Source organism: Fistularia commersonii, chromosome 25 (assembly GCF_037954325.1).
Source record: "Fistularia commersonii isolate RoL2024-O1a breed Wild chromosome 25, RoL_Fcom_v1.0, whole genome shotgun sequence".
In the NCBI taxonomy this organism is placed as follows: domain Eukaryota; kingdom Metazoa; phylum Chordata; class Actinopteri; order Syngnathiformes; family Fistulariidae; genus Fistularia; species Fistularia commersonii.
The window spans coordinates 14,623,347-14,633,600 of NC_141308.1; the positions used below are offsets into that span (position 1 = coordinate 14,623,347).

At 50.2% G+C, this 10,254-nt stretch overlaps 2 long non-coding RNA genes across 2 annotated transcripts; both read left to right on the plus strand.

Annotated features, from left to right (window-relative positions):
• The first annotated feature begins 2,146 nt into the window (after positions 1-2,146).
• On the plus strand, positions 2,147-2,966 carry LOC147219499 (uncharacterized). The gene is made up of 3 exons (XR_015108735.1): positions 2,147-2,298; positions 2,503-2,741; positions 2,953-2,966. It is a non-coding gene; the product is annotated as an uncharacterized LOC147219499 (long non-coding RNA).
• Positions 2,967-2,997: 31 nt separating this feature from the next.
• On the plus strand, positions 2,998-4,430 carry LOC147219500 (uncharacterized). Its single transcript, XR_015108699.1, has 3 exons — positions 2,998-3,044; positions 3,141-3,742; positions 3,840-4,430. It is a non-coding gene; the product is annotated as an uncharacterized LOC147219500 (long non-coding RNA).
• The last annotated feature ends 5,824 nt before the right edge of the window (positions 4,431-10,254 follow it).

The following is a 10,254-nucleotide window of genomic DNA, read 5'->3' on the forward strand; positions in this document are numbered from 1 at the left end:
CCTTCATTTGATCTGGAGATCCAGAAGCTGCAGCTTTCTGACTCAGCTGTGTACTACTGTGCCCTGAGGCCCACAGTGACAGGAAACTCCACACCTCTGTACAAAAACCTCTGCAGGAAAAACCCTCAGACTCTCACCTCCACTAGAGGGAGACTTTAAGTATGACTACATGTCAGGACTTGTTCTCTGTGCTGAGTCTTTTCTGCTGAAGAGTAAAAGACTCCCAGCTCTTGCAGTTTTCAGAAGTAGCCTCAGGGCGGGCGGATGTTTGATTCCAGCTTCGAAACATCAAGCTAAACCCAACTTATTAGGCTCTGCCACCATGGAAACACTGATTGTGATCATTGTTTGTTCATCTCTTGCAGGTGTGTTGCCGTTTCCAATGCTTTTTTTGTCTTTACTAAGTATTGTGTTCAGTTTAATCTCAACTCTAAATAGAAAATGTTTCCTTGAGCAGGTCACTCCTGGGAGGCTGAAATTACTGCAAGCAGTGATCAAGTGTTTTCATCAGAAGGCCGGACTGTCATTCTGTCCTGTAACTATTCAGTCGAAGCTAATAATCTTCAGTGGTATCGACACAATCCTGGAACAGCTCCTCAGTTCCTCCTCCTCATCACAGATACAAGCTCTCCTCAAGTGGTGAAAGGTCAACCTCCAAACCCCCGAATGACTGCTTCCCTGACTGAGGGCAGAAAAGTAGTAAACCTGCAGATTTCCAAAGTTGAACTGTCAGACTCAGCAGTGTACTACTGTGCCCTGAGGCCCACAGTGACAGGAAACTCCACACCTCTGTACAAAAACCTCTGTAGGAAAAACACTCAGACCCTCACCTCCACTAGAGGGAGACACTTGATAGTGTCTGGGCGTCGGTATAATCACTACAGGGAGATCACAAATTCAGGGAGGACCACAAGTGTCACAAAACTCTAGAAGAAAAGATCTTCTTTTCTCATTAAAGTGCAGTACCCAAACCTGAAGAACAACTATCCTTCAACATGATGTCATCAGAGTATCATCACCTTCCTCTACTGTTCCTCCTCACTCTGAGAGGTAAGTTACTTCACTGCTGAAGGAAATTATTTTCATAATGTCAATCAGTTATGAAGATGTTCAAATATGTTCTAACAAGGTTCTCTCCTCCCTTCAGGTGTCAGCAGTGAAGAACTGACTCCAGTCAAGGATGAAGAGTTTGCTTTAGAAGGCAGCACCGTCACTCTGTCCTACAAATACCACAAGGTTGCAGTGGGAAGTGATTACTTCTTCTGGTATCGACAATATCCAGGAGAACCACCACAGTTCATCCTCTCACACTCAGGAACAAGAAGAGGAGTGAACAATCCAGTCCCTGGAGTGTCTGTGAAAGAGAGCAGTAACCAAAGACAAATGGACCTTCAGATCATGTCTGCTGCAGTGACAGACTCTGCTGTGTACTACTGTGCCGTGAGGCCCACAGTGACAGGAAACTCCACACCTCTGTACAAAAACCTCTGCAGGAAACATACACAGTCCAACCGTCCTCCACCAGAGGGCGCTGTTAGTAACCAGGTACTGCTTGACTTCTGCTTTGCTTTCAACCTCTGTGTCTCGAAGAAGTGCTGCTATGAACAGAAGAGTTCTCAACCTGAAGACTGAACACCACAGTTCCTCCTTGAGACTCCAACCGTGTTGCGAGATGGAACAGTGGCTCTGGGTTATTCCTGCTGCTCTGGTCTTTGGTGAGATTCGGTATTACATTGCATTGCAGTCATTTGGCTGATGCTTCTATCCAAAGGGACTTACAAGAAGTGCAATTCAGTCACTGAAAATCCGATTGTAGTCCATGTGTTCCAAAATTTGTTTGCTTTGACGGCAGGAATGTCAGAATACTGGCTATGTTTCTGTCCACAGATGGACATTGTCCTCTTGGCTTCACACTGTTTTTTTATGGTTTCATTTCTTCCACCTCCTTCCAGGACAAATAGGTGGAGACAAAATTTATCCTGCAGCATCTGAAGTCAGTGGAACAGAAGGAGAAGAAGTCGTACTCAGGTGTAACTACGATGTGAGTGACAGTCATGTATATCTTTCCTGGTACAAACATTCTTCTGACCTTCAGACGCCTGAGTTTATACTCTAGAAGCGAGCAAAAAGCTTTGATGAAGAAAATATTCCTGATCGTCGATATTCATCAACCACATCGGGATCATGGACCAAACTCATCATCAAGCGTGTCAACTGGAGGACTCAGCTCTCTACTACTGTGCTGTGGATCCACAGTGGTGGAAAGAGAAGAAGATGCTGTACAAAAACCCAAACTCAGTTAAGTGACTGCTCTTCAAAGAGCAGGCAAGGTGTCGTTCAAACACCGGCTTCATATCAGATGGATTCTGCTCTGTGAATCATCCATCTCCATCTAACACAATTCTCGACATCCTCTTCTGTCATGACAACCAACTTCATGTCCTTTCACAACATAAATCCTGCTCTTTTTATGATGATTTTTCTATACCTTTCTTTCACCAGGTAAAAAGCCCATTGACATTGAGGGTGTCCTTGACAAGGGTTACCTGGCCAAGGAGGAAACGGCACAAACCAGAGCTGGTACACAAAACATGCAAACTACACGGCAAGACATAATTTTCAAATACATTGTCCACCTGATTTCAATTCAAGCCCTTCAAGACCATACCAAAGTCATTTCCTGGGATCTTTCATGACTTCCATAAATCTCCTAGAGGGGTCGCTGGGATTCATTCCTGCAGGTAAATTCAGTGCTCAGTTCCCCTTCTAGCCAGTAGAAGTCCACTGTACAAAAACCTCTGCAGGCAAAAACTCAGACCCTCACCTCCACTAGAGGGAGACACTTGATAGTGTCTGGGCGTCAGTATAATCACTACAGGGAGATCACAAATTCAGGGAGGACCTCAAGTGTCACAAAACTCTAGAAGAAAAGATCTTCTTTTCTCATTAAAGTGCAGTACCCAAACCTGAAGAACAACTATCCTCCAACATGATGTCATCAGAGTATCATCACTTTCCTCTACTGTTCCTCCTCACTCTGAGAGGTAAGATACTTCTCTGTTGAAGGACATTGTTTTCTAGATGTCCATCTGTTATCAAGAAGTTCCAACATGTTCTAACAAGGTTCTCTCTTCCTTCAGGTGTCAGCAGTAAAGAACTTACTCCAGTCAAGGATGAAGAGTGGGCTTTAGAAGGCAGCACCGTCACTCTATCACAAATACCACAAGGATGCAGGGGGTAGTGATTGCTTCTTCTGGTATCGACAATATCCAGGGCTACAGTGACAGGAAACTCCACACCTTTTCACAAAAACCTCTGCAGGCAACATGGAGACCTGCAGAAGACTTTTAGTCGTACTCACATGTTTCCACTCCAGGGGTTTTCGTTCAACAGAAGGTTGGAAACCTTTCGTCAAGACACAACTACCACACTGATATTACAGGCCTTTGATGGGCTTTGGATTTCACACACACACACACACACACACACACACACACACACTTTTAACTTCACTATTTCACATTGCCATCCTCGTTCCCCTACAGATATTCACCCCAGTAACGAAGCAGGAAACAGGACACAGACGGAAGACTGATGTCCTTTCTGATCATACCTGATCAAACTGATCAATTCCAGACCTGGTTTTGAGGATCTAGACCACAAATCCCACTGCATGATTTCCAGGTCCTTTTGATTGAATCTTGGGTGCAGGAGGACAAGATTGAATCCAACCTGATCTCCAGTGAGGTCCTGATCTCCTCTCCTCTACTGCTTCTGTCCTTGTGCTGTCAGAGAAAACATCTTGTCTTTGGATCATCTGGCATGCTGTTGTCTGTCAGGGTGGAGGCCGTCACTGGATCCAACTCGGCCCATCGATTGGGGTGTGATGATGTTCTGCGATGGATGAACACTGATTTGAAGTGTGGCGTCAGAAGAAGGAAACCAGAAAGGTCCTTTCAGCAGACAAACAAAACTCGACCAGAGGTTTCGAGCCAGTAGTCTTCATCCTGGGGGCCGGCGTCTCAACAGAGGGACAGAGTTCATGGGGAGGGAAGCTAATATTAGCTAGACAGCTAATATGAATCTGCCCTTTGAGATGGTGGCGCCATCTTGGGGACGACCTTTGTCATTTGTCAACTCGAAATCGATCTGATATTGAAATCAATCAGATATTGAAATCAATCAGATATTCCGCCGATCTACATTCACCCACACAAAGACACCGATTCACTTTGTCTTTGATGTGAAAAGGGAAAAAATGCCAAAGAGTTCAATGCAAATGCCAACTCAAAATATCAAACAGCAAATTGAACAACTCACAAAATGAATATTGTAAACGAGTGATGCAAAATGAATGATAGTTACAATATAAATGTATATCGTATCGTGTATTTGCAAGTGTATTTGCAGTCCCTATGTCCTCTATTGTAAGTCGCTATGGATAAAAGCATCTGCCAAATGCAGTGTAATGTAATGTAATAAATAAGACACTACAAAAACCAGATATCTAGGAAACCAGGACAGATACAACTGTTCACAAGTATGATTTAAATACAAGAAGGGTTTGCGTCATCATGTAAACGAGGTGTACCAAGCTAAGCTACGGTCTATTTTGAACTGCCGGAGTTATCTGAAAGGAGCGGTGCATTATTAGGAGAAGATCTGGTTTCAGATGGTCACAGCGTAGAGGACAGATGTCAGCAGTCCAGCCTCTCCTCAGCCTTCTCATTGCTCCGGGAAGCAACGGATGTGAGTAAGTAGCTGACAAGCAACTTTTAAAAGCCTTGTGCATGATATCTGAGGTTGTTGTTCAACATCATCCTTCTTGATGAAGAAAGAAGAAGAAATGCCTTTATCGTCGCATCCAGTTCTACACAGAGCACAACATCCGCCACATTTGGCCACTGCATTGAACCCATCATGGATGCACCTTCCCTTCCCTTCCCTTCCCTTCCCTTCCCTTCCCTTCCCTTCCCTTCCCTTCCCTTCCCTCCCCTTCCCTTCCCTTCCCTTCCCTTCCCTTCCCTTCCCTTCCCTTCCCTTCCCTTCCCTTCCCTTCCTTTCCCTTCCCTTCCCTTGCCTTGCCTTGCCTTGCCTTGCCTTGCCTTGCCTTGCCTTGCCTTGCCTTGCCTTGCCTTGCCTTGCCTTCCCTCCCCTTCCCTTCCCTTCCCTTCCCTTCCCTCCCCTTCCCTTCCCTTCCCTTGCCTTCCCTCGCCTTCCCTTCCCTTCCCTTCCCTTCCCTTCCCTTCCCTTCCCTTGCCTTGCCTTGCCTTGCCTTGCCTTGCCTTGCCTTGCCTTGCCTTGCCTTGCCTTCCCTTCCCTTCTCTTCCCTCCCCTTGCCTTGCCTTCCCTTCCCTTCCCTTGCCTTCCCTCGCCTTCCCTTCCCTTCCCTTCCCTTCCCTTCCCTTCCCTTCCCTTCCCTTCCCTTCCCTTCCCTTGCCTTGCCTTGCCTTGCCTTGCCTTGCCTTGCCTTGCCTTGCCTTGCCTTGCCTTCCCTTCCCTTCTCTTCCCTCCCCTTGCCTTGCCTTGCCTTGCCTTGCCTTGCCTTGCCTTGCCTTGCCTTGCCTTGCCTTGCCTTCCCTTCCCTTCCCTTCCCTTGCCTTGCCTTGCCTTGCCTTGCCTTGCCTTGCCTTGCCTTGCCTTCCCTCGCCTTCCCTTCCCTTCCCTTCCCTTCCCTTCCCTTCCCTTCCCTTCCCTTCCCTTCCCTTCCCTTCCCTTCCCTTCCTTTCCCTTCCCTTCCCTTGCCTTGCCTTGCCTTGCCTTGCCTTGCCTTGCCTTGCCTTGCCTTCCCTCCCCTTCCCTTCCCTTCCCTTCCCTTCCCTCCCCTTCCCTTCCCTTCCCTTGCCTTCCCTCGCCTTCCCTTCCCTTCCCTTCCCTTCCCTTCCCTTCCCTTCCCTTCCCTTCCCTTCCCTTCCCTTCCCTTCCCTTCCCTTCCCTTCCCTTCCCTTCCCTTCCCTTCCCTTCCCTTCCCTTGCCTTGCCTTGCCTTGCCTTGCCTTGCCTTGCCTTGCCTTCCCTTCCCTTCTCTTCCCTCCCCTTGCCTTGCCTTCCCTTCCCTTCCCTTGCCTTCCCTCGCCTTCCCTTCCCTTCCCTTCCCTTCCCTTCCCTTCCCTTCCCTTCCCTTCCCTTGCCTTGCCTTGCCTTGCCTTGCCTTGCCTTGCCTTGCCTTCCCTTCCCTTCTCTTCCCTCCCCTTGCCTTGCCTTGCCTTGCCTTGCCTTGCCTTCCCTCCCCTTCCCTTCCCTTCCCTTCCCTTCCCTCCCCTTCCCTTCCCTTCCCTTGCCTTCCCTCGCCTTCCCTTCCCTTCCCTTCCCTTCCCTTCCCTTCCCTTCCCTTGCCTTGCCTTGCCTTGCCTTGCCTTGCCTTGCCTTGCCTTGCCTTGCCTTGCCTTCCCTTCCCTTCTCTTCCCTCCCCTTGCCTTGCCTTCCCTTCCCTTCCCTTGCCTTCCCTCGCCTTCCCTTCCCTTCCCTTCCCTTCCCTTCCCTTCCCTTCCCTTCCCTTCCCTTCCCTTCCCTTGCCTTGCCTTGCCTTGCCTTGCCTTGCCTTGCCTTGCCTTGCCTTGCCTTGCCTTGCCTTGCCTTCCCTTCCCTTCTCTTCCCTCCCCTTGCCTTGCCTTCCCTTCCCTTCCCTTCCCTTCCCTTCCCTTCCCTTCCCTTCCCTTCCCTTCCCTTCCCTTCCCTTCCCTTGCCTTCCCTTCCCTTCCCTTCCCTTCCCTTCCCTTCCCTTGCCTTGCCTTGCCTTGCCTTGCCTTGCCTTGCCTTGCCTTGCCTTGCCTTGCCTTGCCTTGCCTTGCCTTGCCTTGCCTTCCCTCCCCTCGCCTCGCCTCGCCTCGCCTCGCCTCGCCTCGCCTCCCCTTCCCTTCCCTTGCCTTGCCTTGCCTTGCCTTGCCTTGCCTTGCCTTGCCTTGCCTTGCCTTGCCTTCCCTTCCCTTCCCTTCCCTTCCCTTCCCTTCCCTTCCCTTCCCTTCCCTTCCCTTGCCTTGCCTTGCCTTGCCTTGCCTTGCCTTGCCTTGCCTTCCCTTCCCTTCCCTTCCCTTCCCTTCCCTTCCCTTCCCTTCCCTTCCCTTGCCTTGCCTTGCCTTGCCTTCCCTTCCCTTCCCTTCCCTTCCCTTCCCTTCCCTTCCCTTCCCTTGCCTTGCCTTGCCTTGCCTTGCCTTGCCTTGCCTTGCCTTGCCTTGCTTTGTCTTGCCTTCCCTTCCCTTCCCTTCCCTTCCCTTCCCTTCCCTTCCCTTCCCTTCCCTTCCCTTCCCTTCCCTTCCCTTCCCTTCCCTTCCCTTCCCTCCCCTTCCCTCCCCTCCCCACCTTGGTAAATGTCTGATCCTGGAGTCACCTTTGGGTGGTAACAGGGTAAGGGGCCTTCCCTCTGTGGAGGTGTCGGTGGGGGATCTGGCAAGTAATTGTTGTGTGACTGAAGATCTGAAAGAAACCTTCACTCTGAGGAACCAGAGCTTCTGTCATCCATGAAGAACCTGCAAGTTTCAGGTTCATCAGAGGAGGGCGCCGATGTCCCATCACAAGCCGACAGCAGCGCCGTGTCTGGGAGGCACCTCAGCTCAGACAGGAAACACAACAACACAACAGGACAACACCACACAAACAAAAACACAACTGCACAACACAACTCAACACAACAATATCAATAAAACAACAACAACAATAAAACCTCACATAAGAACAACAACAACAGCAGCAGTGGGGCTGAGTGAACTGTGGGGTCAAAGAGTTGTGCGCTTCAGAGGATAGTGATGCTGTGTGTGTGTGTGTGTGTGTGTGTGTGTGTGTGTGTGTATGAACAGAGTGAATGATTTGTGCCCTGCGGCCTCCTCGGCCTCCTCGGCCTCGCTGACCTGCGACTGAAGCGCAGAGAGAAAAGACGTCCAGATTTTAGGGTCAACTTCGGCCTCCTTCCTTGGAGTTTCACCGGATACTTTCACTGAGAAAACCCGGTTGCCTGTGTTGCTTGGAGAATTCTGCCTTGTTTCAAAACATGGCACATGGCCTGTTTTCCTTTTTCTACCAGGGTGTGATCTCTTGATACAGCAAAGGGAATAAGAAGCGCCTGTAGCGAGCAGATCAAACTCTTCTGTTGATCAGGAGGTTTTGTTGAAGACACGACCTTCACCGCCAGGATGCCCGAGCGCAGGCTTGTTTTACTCGGGCCAACATGAAGCTCAGACGGGCCGAGAGCAGCCTCGGCGTCAGCGGCCATCGCTTCTGTGAGCCAATCCATCCCAATGTGGAGAAGGCCTGCGGTGACTTTCGGACTGACTCCTCAACCGAAGCCTTACTTTGAGCGCCAGGCTAGCAGGCGTACACTGAGGCGGATCTCAGCCGTCAGAAGACGTGGGGGGGAAACACATCCAACACTCGGTCCATTCACGGCCCGCGGGGTCAGTCGCCCCGGACCGGTCCATGGTGTCGCCAAGGAAGTACATTTTCCAGCTTTGAAGTGAAAATGAAAAAACTCTTGTCAGAACTTTGAATTCAGGGTTTCACAGATGGAGTTGGTTCTTTTGATTCGGCAGACAGACCGGTTTCATCCAAGATCTTCAAGTTCAGGCACACAAACTTGACAAATGAAAGGATGCGACCGGCACGGAAACTGATGCAAAAGACAGAAATCACCCGCCGGGGAGGCAGAAGGAGCCCGAGCTCCGACCTCTCCTCGTCTTCACAGCTGCTGGGCTTCGGTCCTGGTAGAGGCCACCTGAGGGAGGGAAGCCGTCTGCGAGAGAAAAGCATTGTTTGGCGTCCCCGGGCCCGGCAGCAAGTCCAGCTCCTGGTCCCAGTCCTGATCCCGCTGGTTTGGGATCTAAGCATGAACACTTCAAATCATATCCAGCTTTACTTTCTCTTTGAATTATAGGAAAAGAACAGGATGTTTTGTGTTTAATAGGAGTTGAAGACTCTCTGGGAGCCCTTGAAGACCCTCTGGGACTGCAAGGAGTCTCCTTGTGGAGCCCTGACCCTCTCATGTGCCCATAAAGGTTTTCTGCTGGACCGTCAACCCAGAACAGACGGTTGCAGCCGCACACATTTGTAGAATTGACATCCAAACCTTCAAGGCTGGTTTAAATTCTTAATAAAGTTGAAAGTTTCCTGAAGCTCATGTTGTGTATTTATGAAAAAGCTTCAAACTCCAGCAGCAGTTTGTTGGTCTCTTCGTCATCTGCAGGAAACCTGCGGCCGTTGTTTTTTTCCAGCTCGAATCTTGACGTGACTCGTGAACCGCAGCCGCTTCCTGTCAGCGGCGAAGCTGCAGCGACAAACAACAAACAAAACCACCAAAGTCAGTTTCAACTTCACGCTGCACTTCCTGTCACACAGGAAACCAGGCCCTCTGCGGCGCCGCAGAGAAGATGAAGATGAAGAAGGTGACCTAGAAAAACAATCCGACTTCATCCAGTTTTAAAGTATTTTGAGGTTTCAAATTCAGTTTATTATCATCATTATTGTTGTAATTAGATCATGAAATATTTAACTTGAATGAAATGAGCCGGACATTTATTTCGGGTTTTTTGTGGTAGATGTTTAAAAATGTATCATTTATTTCATTTTGTTTTTTTCTTTTTAACCACGAGATTTGATCAACTTTCCTGCTAATTTTAAAGCTAAAATTGTATCGAGTCCAAACAGAACGACAGCGTGGGTTCCTCCGGGTTCCTCCGGGTTCCTCCTGCAGTCCAAACACACGACGGAGGTTCACCGGAGAACCCACGTTGAGCGGTCGGGTGAAGGGTCGCGTCGCACCCCGACCCCGACCCCGACCCCGACCCCGACCCCGACCCCGACCCCGACCCCGTTCTCCTGGGTGACCCCGCCTCTCGTCCGATCTCCGTGACCCGGACAGCGGGATAAGAGCTGCGGAGAGTAAAGCGATGAACTTTGAAAAATTAAAGACCGGCGTATCTCGTGTGCATTTTCATTCAGAGGTCAGAGGTCACCGCCGATCCAGCTGCTGCGACTGGAACCCATTTAGTGGAAACCAGAAGACGAGCGCTTCGACCTGCTCCACTTTCTACCCCCACACACTTCCTGTCCCAGCCGAGGCAGAAACCGCCGCCGCCGCCTCCATCTCCGCCTTTGACGTCACCTGCGTTTTCTCGCCCACTTCCTGTGGAAACTGGAGGCGCAAGATGTTCCTCCAGCAGCAGCCTATCAGAGCAGGGATCCAAACGGGCCCGCGGAGAGAAGCGCCGGGCCGAGCGGCGGCGGAGACGCCGAGCAGAAACGTGAAGCTGGGAGGACGAACCGCTCG